Raw genomic sequence first — 15,842 nt, 5'->3', positions numbered from 1 at the left:
GCCGATCGATCGGCACACCTCTAGGGATTTCTGTAGTAGTACAGTTGTTTAGCAAGGTTTTTGTCTGAACTGAAGAAATGGCTTAGTTTCTTAGTTTGAGTTTTCTTTTAGTTTTAATTAGTGAATGTCTTCTCAGCCTTAAATGCTGTATTTTGGCTCAGTTCTGTACTGATGAAATAATCTGTTTAAGTGAAGCCCACTGTGGAATGTGCTTTAGGAATTTTTTTGATTTGGACTTGCTCCTCATTTGACCTTTGCTTATCCGGTCACTGGCAGTAGATAGAGGATCTCTTAATTCTGTTGCTTGGCTGGAAGTCTGGACAGTGTGCTGCTGATTGAGAGCTTACATCTGTTAATGTCAAAGCTGTTGTGCATTCCTCAGAGCTGGAGCTGCTGCAGACATGCTGGAGGAGCACTTCAAGGAAGTGGAAGTGGTTAACCCTGACCTCCCAGATTGACCTTTTGAGGAGGTCTCCTTTAGGAGATCAATAAACCCATCACATGAAAATCATTACAGGACCCTACTTCATTAACTGAAGACACCGGCTTCTTGTTGCTTCAAATTGTGTTTTGGAAATGTAAAACTTCAAGAAGACAGCTGGAAATAGTTCCTTAGTTGTCTGATAGATTTTTCTCTCCTCTCTCTCACAGAAGCCAGTTATCCCCCCCGATGCCTCATCATCATTTAGCTTCATTAGTCTGTCACTGCTCTGATTTGGTTACAGGAAGAACCTTGGAACAACTAGCAGCCCCCATTCACACAGACATTAACTTGTTTTGAAGCAATAGCAAAGCATAAATAGCAAATAAAAGTCATGTGGATTCTCACATTGCCGTTTTTTGTTTTGTTTTGGTTTTTTATATGGAAAAATATATTTTCAGTCTTTGTTTAAATTTAGAAACTAGAGGGAACACCCACAGTTTAGATGTCTAAATGTTCATTGTTTATTTTTTTATTATTATTATTATAATACACCAGTATCACTTCTCTTTCATGCGGACCTGGCAATGCCAAAAGCTTAAGTAGAAAGTGACTGGACTTACTCTCTTCTCCCTGGCAGATGTTTCACCTCTCATCCAAAAGGATTCTTCAGGTCAATTTTTAGATACTTGTGAAATATAGTTTTTAAATGGATAAGAATGTCACATCAACTCAGTTCATTTCACTTAATTTACATGTAAGCCCAAAGTTATCCCTGGCAGATTTGAGCTGAAACTAATCTTTTAATTTGACAAACATTTTTATTCTGACTGGAAGTGATATTTATGTCTTCAAGTGACCCAACCGGGTTCCTGACTTGAATCTGTGAGATAATCTGTTGGAGCGAGCTAACGATTCAAACCTCAAAGACTTGGAGCTCGTCACCCAAGGCAAATCATCAAAATACCAGTGGGAACATGCAGAAAACCTATCAGCAATTACAGTGGTTTGATTGCTGTAGTGTAAAATTTGAGTTATCCTCTTTTGTTGTTGTTGAAAAGGCATAAGTAAATAAAATGTAGTAAGGCAAATTATTTTTCTCAAAATTAATGGTTCTTTTGCATTGCTTTACTGTCTTTAACGATGCCTGTCTTCTCTCCTTTAGGAATCTAAATTTCTTGATTGAATGAATAGAATTTTACTCAAAAATCTGCAAAGAATATGAATATGTTTTGGTTTAACAATAGATCTATCAGTGACCTAAATACAGAGTCACTGATCCAGACATATAGAGAAAACAGAACATGAAGGCATCAATAGCTGTGTCAATAAACATATAAACAGTGCAATTGTTGCATTTATTGCAATAAATGCAGTTATTGCTGCCATTGAGTGATGGACAGGGGTCGTTAAGTCTGAGTTATAAAGTAAAAAGAAGGTTTTATGTTCAAAAGGAAAGTTTTAAACCTAGTCCCAAGAACAAACCAGGTGTTGACATGCTTACAGATAAAAACAGTTCTGCATCTCTAAAAGTAAGTAAATAAAAGCTGACTAAAGTAGTACCTTCCTCTAATTAAAAGAAATAATTTAAGGAAATAGTCTGACATTTTTGTAAACTTACCTGTTTGCTTTGCTAAGAGTTTATAGCACATGTCCTTGAAGCATGTGTTGAAATAAAGAACCTGTGTCCTTTTAAAAAAAAAGTAAAAAAAATGCCGCAGGGAACCTAATTAAATTCACTTTTTAGCAGTATTATATAAAAGCTCCTCTTGGCTCTTCTGATAATTATTTGTTGGCATGTCCCAACAGTTTGATTTCAGATGTACTGTAGAAAAATGTTTAAAAAGCTGCGCGAAACCACATTAAAGTCAGAGAAACAGATTGAAAATAAATCATGTCGAAAACCTGCCTACCCTTTTTAGACTTTCTATTAGTTTACTTGCATCAAAAATGTAATTCACTTGCATTTCAAGGCTTGCTTAACTCCCAGATAGTTAATTTGGTTCCAACAATATCCTCACTGTTGACTTTTCATAGTTGGCAGTGGCTAAATGGGAAAAGAAGAACACAAACCCCTGATTTGGTCACACATCTGTCTGCCCTCGCTACAAGTTGTTAAAGGGGAACTCTAGACTAATCAGCATTACACCAAACAAATTGAATATGACAGATGTATTTATTATAGCTGAGTAACTCTCACAATCTGCTTTTGAGCTGTCATCATCTTGACATGTGAGCAGATATTAATCCAGATGTTATTCATAATTAACCAAGCGTGTATTTCTGACAGGCGTGCAGCTTGAGTGGCGCTACCTAATGCTTGCTAATTTATTATTTGTTTCTGCATGTAATGTTTAATTCCAATCATGAAGACCAACATTAGCAAAGTGAGCTTCCTCCAGCAGGCCTTTTAGCATGTCAACACGGCATAAAAAAATCTTTTAACATTTCTGTGCTCTTTGCACTTACATGGAAATCTCAAACTGTTTACATCTGAGGCACCACTTTACTGTATTTACCACAAATTATCTTTTACTGTTTCAGGGCAGAATAAATTAATACAGTAATTATTGTTGCATCAGGCTTTGAGTTACCTTGGCGATACTATAACACAGCAGTAAAAGAATCAACTGATTTTACTCAAGGAAACAGTTTAGGGCATGGAATACCAAGAATGTGTCTGCGGCTTCACTGTTTTAAACTACATCAGGAGGAAAATGTTGGATTTAATTGAACCTTACAGTGTCTTTCCAGCTGAAACACATTTGAATTCAGTCCTGGACAACTTTTAACACACTTTAAGAACAGTTTTTATGCTGTCAGGAGAAGCGTAGGATATATTGTCACCAAGTCGAGGTGCACTGATAGATCGGCTTCACTTTCCTTAATTTCGGGAGATCAATTGGCTGATATTTGTATGAGAATCCAATCATATTAACCAATCAGATCTGCCTCCACGAAAGTATGAAAATCACATACTGTTCACTTTTGTTCTGCCTTGAGAGGGCTGACTGACGGACCTGCCTATCGGGTCACGTCTGCATGTGCACGGTTAACAATTGCCGCCGTTGCTGCTAGATTAGTGACCTTGTCTCTGTGTTTACCAACTTTTCAGACAAGAAAATTGGTATTGACTCAAATTGGAATCGTCAGGTCAGTTTTTTTTAAAGATTTGTGATCGGCCAGAAAACTGCAATCGGTGCACTGATATTATCAAGGAATAGATTTATCTTTCCACCCATGAGTTTATTCATGCATCCATCCCTCTGCTTGTCCCTTCCTTGTCTATCTGTCAGTCCATCCATCCATCTCAAAGTGCAGAATTTTGTTGTGTCAAATGTGTAGGAACTGAACATTTATCACTGCAGGTCTTTGAGTATTTGAGGACTTTTCTTGTTGGACCCTTTACACTCTGGTTAATCAGTGTGAAGATGAAGCAGCCCACAACTCTGGCCTGGGACCCCTCTGTGGGAGCTGCAACAGCTGTGATGGCCTAAAACATCCCCCCACCCCACCCACTGCTGCTGCTGTGACCGTACACATACACAGAAACACACCCGGTCCCACGGCACAACCAAGTAGAAAACAGACGAAGGCGATAAAGTTGCACTTCGGCTCCTGTACGATGAGACGTAACGCTGTCTTGCATTATAAGCAGACACCATTTGGGCAAATCAGTGAAATTAGCAACAGAAAAGTCCTGTGAAGAATGTTTCTGTTCGTTTGGGTAGATGACACACCGGTAGAGAAGGGGTGGCTTGTTTCTACATAAACTGGTCAGTCTATCTGGAGCCTGATCTGCATGCCTCTGCATTGCACAGAAATGCATCTGACAGTGTGACAGCCAGACTAAATAAAGGCTTGGTCTCGTTCTGCAGCTACACAATCTGCAGGTAGCTGACACAATCTAGATGCTAATCATTGTTCACATCCTGACATCACATGATGCCAAAAAAAACAAAGATGTTTCTTATCAGCTGATTGTTTTGTGGGAATTTGTGTAGTGATTCCCCTTTTTGTTTTCCAAAGGAAGCTGTATCTGCTCACCTACAGATTTTTTACCACTTTTTCCCCCACGTCATCAAATAAAATGTTATATCAAGTAAGAGATATACACTTCTGTTAACCAGTACGGCTATATGTGAAAAAGTAAATCTAAGTATTGTCTTGTAGCCAAAGGAATTGTAACTCACTTATAACTCACAGAGTTGATGGTTGAGTTAGTAACATCAAGGCAAATATATTCATAAAGCATACTTCAGCAACAACTTTTCCTGGCCAATTTGATGCCAGACAGCTTCTATTTAGGATTTCTAGATTCTACAGGCTGGGCAGTAACAAAGTCTATTTTAGGCTTGTGAACTTGAGCTCATCCTCCCAGTTTTGTGTGGTTAATCACACTAAATTCATTATTTAACAAGAAGGATGGTTGCTTTTTCACTTAGGTCCAGGTTGGTTTGGAGAGATTTTGGCCCATTAATAAAGAGTCATTTTTTAAAAACTAAAATCTGTAAAAGGGGCAAACATTTGTTTCACAAAACTGTTGATGAAGCAGACCTAATTTATAGCAGCTGGCCTTCGATAATATTGAAGTGTAAAACATTAATGTATTTGTTGCTGTAAGCTGAATGACACTGATAAATGAGAAGTATCAGACTGTAGCTTATGTGATCTTAACTTTACCTTGAGTTGCTTGTTTTTGCTCGTTTTACAAATTAATCATATATTAAGCTATTGGTTACATTTATTTTCCTCTTGGCCATTTTTGCCCCTTGTGTTAGAAAGACTTCAAATGAAATGAAAAAAATCCTTGTTCTTCTCGATTTTTTGTGTCAAATACCAGCAAAATTGATTTCTTGATAAACTGCCAATAAGAAAAACCTAAAGATGGTGCGAAAAGTCTTTTCTGATATGGAAACAAAAAACAATACCAGATGCTGGAAGTTTTGCTGATAAGTGCTCGTTTTTGTGTCTGTAAATACTCCAAAGCCCATTTAGGCATGCTTTGAAGCTTACATGGCGTACAGTTGTAAGCGTCTTGGTGCTGATGAACAAGGAAACATGGACAGAGTGATTTAACAACAGAGGAAGTTCACATTTGAGGCAAAGCAGAAATTAAAGGGCCACTACAGAAAATTTGTAGACCTAAAGTTTAAAGGGAGCACATCATGATGTGCTCCATATGAGCTTTGCTGCTGCTGTTCGCTGCAGTGACTGCACTAATCAGTCTATAAAGTGGCCATCTGATGGCTGCAGCCTATAGATTACTGCTTTGTTTTGTGTTTTCTCCGTGTCCTCATCGCCTGCTGTCATCCGCCTACATCGTATGTCTTTTTCCTGGTGCACCTTCACGTTCCTATGGTAACCAACACCAGCAGTACCCGTCAGCGTTTGAAGTGGTTCTGCTGAAACAAGCTCTGCTTAGTACCGATGACTTTGCCGCATTTTTGATCCTGTTGCCGAAAAACGATCCACATTCAAATGAGCCAGTTTTCTACTTGCCACGGGCTGGTGTGAAATCATCACAGTATGACATTATGAATAAAAATTTTAAGTTGACACGAGAACAAAAAGGCTTTTATTCAAAGCAGGGAACCAACAATCGATAACTGCTGCTAAACCAGTATAACACTTGCGTGACTATTACTCTTATTATGTGTAACACATTTGTCTTTTTTGGATTCTGATACAAGAACTTAATAAAAAATATAGAATAAACCAGCGTTAAATTTAGTAGTTCCTTTCATGTGCATTTTGCTCAGGATATTATACCTTTTATTGCCATTATGCTCTTCAGAAATATACATTAGGAATCATACAATCCGATATTAGCTGGTAAATTAGTCAGGCTATCTGCTCTGGTGGCCTTCATGCAGCTTGGCATGTTGCTTAGAGCGGATATGATGCTGCTGACCCTGTTGAAACTTCCCTAGTTTTGTAATGTTTTGTACGAGGCCCAGTACGAAGAGCAGCAGCACGGAGTCGGAAAGCACCTTCGTTTTTACAAGCATATGAGTCACCTTTATTACTAATTGTTACACAAACGTCACACAACATCTGAGAAACACACAAGTAGATGTGGGAATCTTTAGGTGCTTTATGCTCCATTTTCAATCCAGAAGGCCAAAGTGCAGTTACAGATCATTTGATTTATTTTGTTCCCTAAGTTTGTTTTTGTTAAACTTACTTAGCTTACTTTTTCCTCACTCTGTCGATATTCTGGCTCCTTTCAAAGTCTTATAAGGGACCTAGAAAACTTGCTAACCCTGGTGTTAGGAGTGCTAGGGCCGTCCACCAGCCGCCCACTGTGATTTTTTTTTTCTCGTTAAAAATTGTTAATTGTTGGCAGGAAATTTGAAAATATGACTAAGCGGCCTGCCAGGCCTATAATGCAGAGGGGAAGCGCTCCTTGGTGCGGAAGGTTGCAAACTTTGTTATGCATTCGCCATAAACTGCCTGGGTTCTGCACTCCCACACTTCCTACTTCCATCTTTTGTGTTCCTCAAAACTAGGTTAAAAATCAACTCTGAATGTCTTTTCCAGGCAAGCGCTTTAATTAGCACTGTTATTGATGCCTACATTTTTCATCAACATTTCTGAAACATTCAAGTTTTCATGGATCAAAACTAAGCACTCCCATTATTTTCATGTCTAAGCTATCAACTGTTTATATAGTTTTCTTTTTATTAACTAAAAATCATATGAAAGTAAGGGACAAATTCTTTGATGCATAAAATGAATTAAGGAAGTTTGGATTTGACAGGGATGTCAATTGCTAAAACTTGTGATCAATAACTATTATGAAGTGTGCTGTGTTGTGTTTGGAGATTTAAAAGACCTCAAGGCCCTTGCCAGTCCTGAAAAACTACAATTTAAGTCGACAAAGTTATGTTTTAATTGCTTGTTGTTATAAAGTGAATTATTTCAAGTTGGTTTTAAATGTAAGTCATAACGGACTTTAAATGTCTTAAACAGAAACCTGGACCTATGGTTCAGTGAAGCCGTTTTAAGGAGGATAAAAACGTCCACTGTTCAGTTTCAGTGCATACAGTAGAAAACAGTTCAGGACCTCAGAGGATGGTGGGAAATCTGAGGTGTGAAAAGGTCGGAAGTGTGGCAGTCTCCACCTCCCAGTGTTGGAGTTTGAACGAACCAGCACTGCCTGCTCTGTATGGGGTCACCTTCTTCAACACATATGTGCTCATTGCCCACAGCAGGCTGCTGTGTGAATACAGACAGACATGAATTTTTCACAAACTGAAGTCTCTGGCACATTGGATTAAATCAAACTACGTGAGCCATTGCATTTACTTCAATTTTTAACTTGTATGTCACAATTTATTAGCTTACGGTTAAATGGTAAGATTGTGATTCATTTCTGGCAGTATTTGAATGTGTGCTATTTATCATCAATTTATTTATAAAAACAAAGCAGATGAACAATGTATTGAATTATCTTCGTCATTACAATATCTGCATATCTTGGCTCCCAGGGGTTTTTAAAAAGTGTTAAATTTGAAAATAAAAATGTAAGTCCTTAAAAAGACTTTGACCCAAGGTCTTAAATTTAAACCGTAATAGTCTTAAAAGGTCTTAAATTTAGCTAATTGAAACTTGCAATAAGCATATGCAATATCATAATCACAAAGAGCTGCTTGGACAGAATATTTGGTAGAATACCATTTTAAAGTGTCATGCATGCAGCGATTCATCCCAGTATTGTATTTGGCCATTTTGACGGTGTTTCCCTGCCCAGGAACGGTGCGGTACGGGTCGGATACATGAGCCGCTTTTACAATGGAAAGAGAGAAAATAGCGTACCAAACCACACCGACCCGTGCCGTACTACTCAGTGGAAACGAGGCACAAGACTGGTGAAAACATTATGATGAAGAAGTAAACCGGAAAAATGTGGGTTAAATGTAATCAATACCGTCACTTTGCATCGCAATAGTATCTAATTACATACTTTCTTGATATTGCGCAGCGTTTGTCAAAACTAGAATTTTAACATGTCCATCCACATTTGCATGGGAATTCACACACACATATTGTCACAATCTTTGTGTTAAAGCTGGGATGTTATTAGCAGGCTGAAGTGTGAAGGAGGACTGACAGAAGAAGGTTTCTGCACCAGAGTTGACAGTAATCCATCTTACACACAACAAAATGCCAGTGATGGGAAAGGTGCAGGCATCCCTCCAGCTTTATACTCTTGCTTTTCCCCCTCTGCTGTCACACTTCAGAGTAGTTGATGTCGTGATTTTATTTTCTATGTGCTTCAGTCATTTCTATTTATGCGTCTGTGGGTTTTTCTTTACTCATTCTATTTTTTATATCAACCTGCAAGAAACTGCGTGCAAAAATAGCCTGTCAGGTTAAATCTGACATATTTCTTATGATGGACTCAAGTCCTCGTGTTAATTAATGTCCACAGTCCTTTTTTCTTCTTCTTTTTTTCCCCCCAAGTTAACAAACAAACCTGTGGATGTTTCATCTCCAGTGAGCAAGCTGCACATCCTCTATAATGAGACAGGATTTGCATTTTCTTCTTAGCAAAACCTCTGACAGATGAACTTATTTATTTATGAGGCTATTTATTCTGGGTTCATCCTTTTTCTCAGACATCCACTGAGTGGGTTAGTCCAGCTCTGTTCTGGCTGTTTGACAGTCATTCTGTCTGGCAGTGCTGCACAGAACGACTCCTCTACTAAATATACACCAGATGCTCAAGATGCAATCAGTCACAAGTTCACGCTCAGACAGTAGCGCGCTGATGCCTGCTGGAACAGTATCTCTGCTGCTGCCGCTGCTCACAGAGGTTCACTCATAATGCTAAGAGAGTAAAAGCTTTAAGCTTGTTCAGGAATCCGCCTGTGTTTGTTTTACATAACCAGCTTTCTGATCCTCTTAATAACCACTGACCTTATGAAGAGGCGTTGACTCGACTCTGTAAACTTGTGCGAGAGGCGTCTTGTGGCGTCCATGTGGTTTAGCACTAATGATGGACACTAAACTTGTCAAAAGTTTAGTGTCACTTTACACTAAAAGTGTAAAAACCTCTACGTCCTTTGGTGTGGGTGGTGTTGAGAAATTTTAAAAGCAAAGATTAAATCACTCTTGTTTTTTTTTTTTATTATTTATTTGCACTGGAAACAAAGCGTTAATAAACCAGATAGAACAGCTCCACAAACAAATTATTCATTTTATCACATACAGTATTGTTTTTAAGAAAAAGTTACAATCTGAGAAATACCTCGTCTGCACTTCCAATGAAAATTGACTCAAAAAAGTTTTGACTCGGGAGCTGCAAGTAAATTAATTTTCAGGTTTAAGTCCAGCTTCCATATAATTATTATATGCTCCTTTGTATTGGCCTATCACAAAAACATCCCAATTTGAATTCTGCAGTTGTAGTGTGACAAAATGTGAAAACATTTCAAGAAGAATTAATGCATGAGCAAGTTAAAAGAAGTGGCAACACTTTACTGTGGTAAAACAGTCACTCACCCAGTCGGTGACCCTTTGCTACCCCCATTTTCTCCCCTCATGTGTTATGTTGTGTTTGGCAGGATAAGTGGACCCTGATAGATCAGTATTGATTAAACTGTATTTGCCAGACAGTAACGATGGTTCCCCTCAGGACATTGTTTGCTTGCTCCCACCCTGCCCCGCCTGGTAGTCTCCTAAGACCTTCTGATTCGCTCCCGTCTGCTGCTCTGAGGCCCCTCAATCTGAAGCAGTTCATGTTGCCTCCACACATTCTGCATTTTCATCTATTAAACAGGCGGCATTAGACGGGATAAGAGATCAAGCTCAGAGGACTTGTATTTGTTTCTTCTTATCTTTGTAATTGAAAGTCTGAATTTGTCTACTGTTGTAATATTGTTTGCTCCAAGGTACAGTTTTTGATCAGCAGAAACCTACACTACCAGGAGTTTATGCCTCTGAGTGTGTCCATGGAGACTTGTTTACAGTGCAGCACAGACAGACAGCCTCAGGCATATCTGCTCAGAATCCTCACCAACAATGCACCCATATCGATGGCATTTAGTTTTTATTACCCCATACAGATAACTGGAAAAATAAAAAACAAAAAAAAACACACAATGAAGGTGTTGCATAGAGCAAACTAGTTGGACATTAAGAAAAAAAAAGTTTGTTAGCTTGTTGTTGATGTTAACTTTTCCTGTGCTTAAAGTATTTTTATTATGTATACCAAGAGCAGCCCTGGACTTCCCTGTCCACTGTCAATACAATAACAAGTTGACTTCAGTTTTCTGAAACTTTTATTTCACTTTTTTTCTCTTTATAGACTAAAGTACAGAGCTTCCTCTGCCTGCACAGTCGCACCAAACCTTTCACCAATTGCTTTGCCTGCACAGCTGAAGGCAGAAAAGGTAAGACTGCTGCATATTAAAAAGTTTAATTTTAATATGTGAATGACCTATTAAACGATTTGGTGAATGTTCTGATCAGAGATTATGACCAGTTCACCAGTGTTATTGAGTTTCTGTATTCAGAATCTGTCTCCATAAATGAACTTTATAGAACTATTAAATTTGACGTTCTTTATTCTTAAATTTATCTTAATTGTTTTTTATTTTTATTTTTTGTCTTGATGCATTGTTGTATCTGTTCTTCTGGCATAAAAAAAACTAATTATTTGTAGTTTCGTAACGACTTTATCCAAACATCTCAATGCAATCCTATGAAATCATCTACTACATTAAACAAGCATTACCAAATACATTACTGGCATACAGCCCTTGAATGCAAGGCACTTACATAATTAGCTAATATTTATTGCAGTCTGAGCAGCTACTTTCAGTGTTTTTGTGACGATAATGTGCTCTAGCATGCAGGCCTGGTTTATGTTCATGTTTTTTTGTGTAATTTATTATATTACTGTCTATATAATATATGAAGGCATGGATGTTTTTGTAGTTGTAAGCTAAAAGTGTGAAAATATTACCTGCAGCAGCACAGGACTATGCTGTTTAAATCAGATCTATAATTCAAGAATCATAGTCCAGTACAGACGTTGGATCAGAAAGATTACACCATGAGAGAGTCATACCCGTCCACGCCTGCTCGCCATCGTTTCCTGACTTAAGCAACACCAGAGCTTTTTTTTCTGCTCAGCTCTGGATTTCACCAATGAGCTGATTTGAAGCATTCAGCAGCGTAAGGAAACATTTTCAGCTGCAAATGTTCTGAAAGTGCAGTCTAAATACAGTGATGTGGGAGGAGCACAGCTCTAAAAACTTCACTGTTTTTGTCTTTTTCTCCTTCAGACTTCTGTTTTGTGTTTTGTTTAAATCAAGATTTAGTTGTCTGGGATCTTTTAAAGTTGCACAGATATTTAAAAGTTCAAACTAATTTTCATTTAGTTTTTAAATCCTTATCGCCAAATCGATCAGCAAATGATGACCGGTGGCTACAGTTCATTTCCTCCTGCTAAATTCAAGTCATTAGCATTTTTACATCAGTGTTTAGCACTTGCTAAATTAGTCTTCTCACCCTGTCCTTTAGTCTTCCTCCTCCTCCTCAAGGGCTGTCTTGGTGTCATGGGACAGCAGCCTGGCAAACAGATGGATTGAAGTGACACTCACAACTTTAGTGGGGATTCATCTGCACGATGTAGACGGAAATCAGCAGAGACAGGGACTGCGGGGATGGGAAAGAGTCGAGGGGAGCAGGGCGAAGAAGTGCAGCTTGGTGACTCTGGTCTGAGAGGCAGAGATGTCGCCTCCAGATAACCCAGACAGACTTACAGGCCCAATATAGAGCAGAGTCGGAGGCAGAGAACTTCCTTCCAGCCTGCTGTTCACATTTGTTACTGTTGTTTCTTGTGTTTCCTGTGAGAGTTTTGTTGTGATTAAAAGTTTTTCTCTCTGTATTACAAAGGCCAAGCGGGATAGACTCGTATCCCAAAGCAGGAGTAACATACTTAAATCATGTCATTATTTGGACTTCTATATACATAGTTGGAGGTTTTCTGTTGTTTCTTTCCCTTTTACACACAGCTGTAAGTGATCATTTAATATTCATGACAGCAGAACATCAACAACTAAATCTGCATGTTAAATGTGGGATGGAGGAAGTAAATCATTTTACTCCATCGGGGGATTACAAGTAGACACACTCGTTCTGCAGCATGTCTTTGTGCGCATTAGGGAACAATGAAACATTCAAACCCTAAAATATATTCTTGGTTCACTTAAGAGGTCTGACATTTTAGCACTTCAGCAGTGATGCCTTTGTTTTTAGTTCTCCTTGGTTCAAACCCACAAAAGGCCTTGAAGGTCTTGCTCAGCTTTAAATGTTGTTTTCTGTAGACGCTCATGACAGTGGAAAAAGTATTTTAAAAAAATCATTATTGTTCATCAAAGTGGTAGGTGAAAAAGTAAAAATATACTATTTCTGTCTCTCTCTTTTTTTTTTGCATTACACCCCATTTCTTTGGATCTGGTTTCCAGTTTGTTGAGTTGCTCTTGTGAAATACGACCCATTATGACCCCTTATTGAATTGGACTTGTTGCATTTTATTAAAACAGTGTGTCTGCGCATCCTTAAAAAGTCTGAAATTACTGTATCTGAAATTAAGGCCTTTAAATGTCTTAAATTAAAAATGTAAGTTGATCTTAAATATGTTAATCACAGGACTATTTACTCGAATATTATATGTACTTTGAATTGAATGCAGACATCTTTATGACTCAGGGCAGTTGAGGCTGCCGCTAACTAGTTTCTTATAAACCGCTGCTTGCTAACTAGCTAGCTTCTTTGCGTCTATCATTGGTAAGTGTAAATTATTGTCAGTTGGCTGGAGGACACTTGTCTTTGCCACCGGCTTACTTCTGTTGCCAAACCTTGCGATGCCAAACCCGTTCTGTCCTGGGAGTCCTGGTGGCGTGAATGCTGGATGTGCTGCCATCACACCGGGGGCCAGTGCTGCATTGTGCTGCATGGCGGCGTCAGGCTCTGCTCCTGTCTGCCGTCTGCCAGTCGGATGTGCCACCATATGTTCTTCAAAACCGCCCTTAAATCATCGTCTCTCCCACACACACTGTTGCTGGTGCGTTCAAATCACCTCTAGATGGTTTGTTTTTTGTCATTTTTTTTTCATCATATATTTTTGTTGACTCCCAGAAACCTTTGAGTGTTGGGAGATGCATTCCTGCGTCATGTGACTTTTGAATGTTGGCGTGCCCTGCTGTAACATATGGCAGGTTGATCCCTCCTCGCCTCTGACCCAGTGGTTTTTATTCAGTCTTCTCTGATCTGAGGTCCTCTGCATTGCTGTGACTGAGGAGCAGCAGCGGCGGCACCTCCTCCACAGTGATTACGCTCATTCCTTTGCGAGCTGGCCCTCTCTGCTTGCTCTGTCATTACTACCATCTAACCAGCGTAATTACCAGCCTCGGTGCATGTTTGCGGTGCATGCGCCAAGCCTGCCGCATGCTGGGCAAGTCAGAGCCAGTGTGCAGAGAAAGGAATGAATGATGGAGCCGTATTAGAGGTGCCACATCTTTATGCTAATCAATCAGTGTATGTGAGCAATTAAAAGGCGTTAAATGTCTCTGCTCCTTATGCTCTGAACTGTTGGCCAAATCTTAATGCGTGTGCATAATTCTCACTGCAGCAAAGGATGATTTTTCCTTCCCCCCTCCTCCTCTGGATCTTTTCTCAGTTATGTATAATTACACAAATTAAGCCGTCTCTTTATGTAACATTTCATGCATCAGCACAGTTTTGGTGTCCTTATTAACGTAGGTGTGTTTCAGATGGATCAAACAGACTGCTCTCTCTCATCAGCCGCATAATGAAGCCATTCTCCAACCGCTGCAGCTGGGGCGGATAATCTGGGATCGGGTCTCGTAGTGGATCACAGGATGGCCTTTTGAATGAGGACAGACTCTGTCAGAAAGCATGATCAGAGCAGGAGCCTTTGGCTCGGAAATGCTTTTCCTCCTCCATAAACAAAGATGGGACAGACTGGTGTGGCGACTTAAAAAGACATAAAGTGAGGTTCTGATAGCCGTGAATGAGATCATTAATGCTTTTATGCGTTTCAGTCCCAGTGTGTGAGTAATGCAGCCCAAAAATAGATTCAGCAAGGATGAGGATGCAGATATCTTGTGGGCAGTAAAACACGCACGCACACACGCACACAGACACACACACACACACACACCTCGTTAAGTTGGACTTGAAACATTTTTCAAAAATTCACACAAACCCGCTTTCAGAGGTTAGGATTTAAGAATTGTAAATATTTTGTCGCTCTTTATGCACTTGTTGCTTTTTTTTTTTTTTGCTTTTAAATCACTTTTCTAATTATTTAAATTTAGTTTAGTGGATTTAAGATTCAACTTAATGTTGTTTTAAGTACATTTCTTTGACCATCTGAATATCAGAGCATGTTTATGTAAAAGCCTGCTGTTAATGAGCAGTATGGGAGAAATAAGAAAATTATTCTTGTTAATGAGTAAGCGTATTAATAATGTTATAAATTCAGGAACTTTTTAAAATAAAAACATATATATAAAATAACAGTTTTATTTTAAGCAGAATGTTGATTGTAGTGAATGTTGGAAACTACCGGCACATTATAAAAGGCTTAGATTATGCACCACAGATTTGGAACAAACTTCCAGAAAACTGTAAAACAGCTGAAACACTGGGTGCCTTTAAATCTCAACTTAAAACCCACCTGTTTATAGATGCTTGTGGCTAAATTAGGGTTAGAGTGTTTGTTTTGATGTCTTTGATGTTTTTACTGTTTTTATCTTTAGTTTTTGTCTATTTATTAATTTCTTTTTATTTCTCTTTCTCACTGTCTACATTTTAATGATATAAAGCCCCCCGGAAAATGTCCCAGTTAAACGACGTTTAACTGAAGTCCTAAAAGGGGTTTTAATGTTTTTATCTTTTTTAATCTTTTTCAAAATCTCTTTCTCTTTCTCACTGTTTATTCAATGTCTCATGCTGTTTTTATTTTAATTATGTAAAGCACTTTGAAATGCCTTGCTGCTGAAATGTGCTATACAAATAAAATATGATTGATTGATTGATTGATTGATTATCTACAGATGGTGTTCTTGTGCATATTGGGCAAATTCACTGAGATATTTCAGTGACTTCTGCAGTTTGAGGAGAGACTTATGGAGATAAGAGCTTTAATCCCAAAATGGAGTGCTTCATAGATGGATGAATTAAGCACATTTTACTTTAACACTCATCTGCAGCCCTTATTTGAAATAACCAAACCTCACAGATTCTTAGCCTCATATTTCCCCATATTTCCTTTACGAATCTCCTATTTAAAATGCTCTTGTATGTTTTTTTGTGAGATTTCATGCAGAAAATACTGAAAATATCAGCTTAGCTCTCCACTACAAACAAAAGGCGAGAG

At 38.6% G+C, this 15,842-nt stretch overlaps 1 protein-coding gene across 2 annotated transcripts in view; it reads left to right on the top strand.

Moving 5' to 3' along the window:
• Positions 1–15,842, top strand: part of sipa1l3 (signal-induced proliferation-associated 1 like 3) — a 76,356-nt gene that overhangs the window by 30,181 nt on the left and 30,333 nt on the right. For both annotated transcript variants that reach the window (XM_007549475.2, XM_007549474.2), the window contains exon 2: positions 10,737–10,821. The gene's annotated coding sequence lies outside the window, so the exon portion shown is untranslated. The remainder of the gene's footprint in view (positions 1–10,736; positions 10,822–15,842) is intronic.

This window comes from Poecilia formosa, unplaced genomic scaffold, assembly GCF_000485575.1.
Source record: "Poecilia formosa unplaced genomic scaffold, Poecilia_formosa-5.1.2 Scaffold31, whole genome shotgun sequence".
NCBI lineage: Eukaryota > Metazoa > Chordata > Actinopteri > Cyprinodontiformes > Poeciliidae > Poecilia > Poecilia formosa.
Note: the sequence above shows the minus strand (reverse complement) of the source record. Positions and strands in the feature narration are given on the sequence as shown.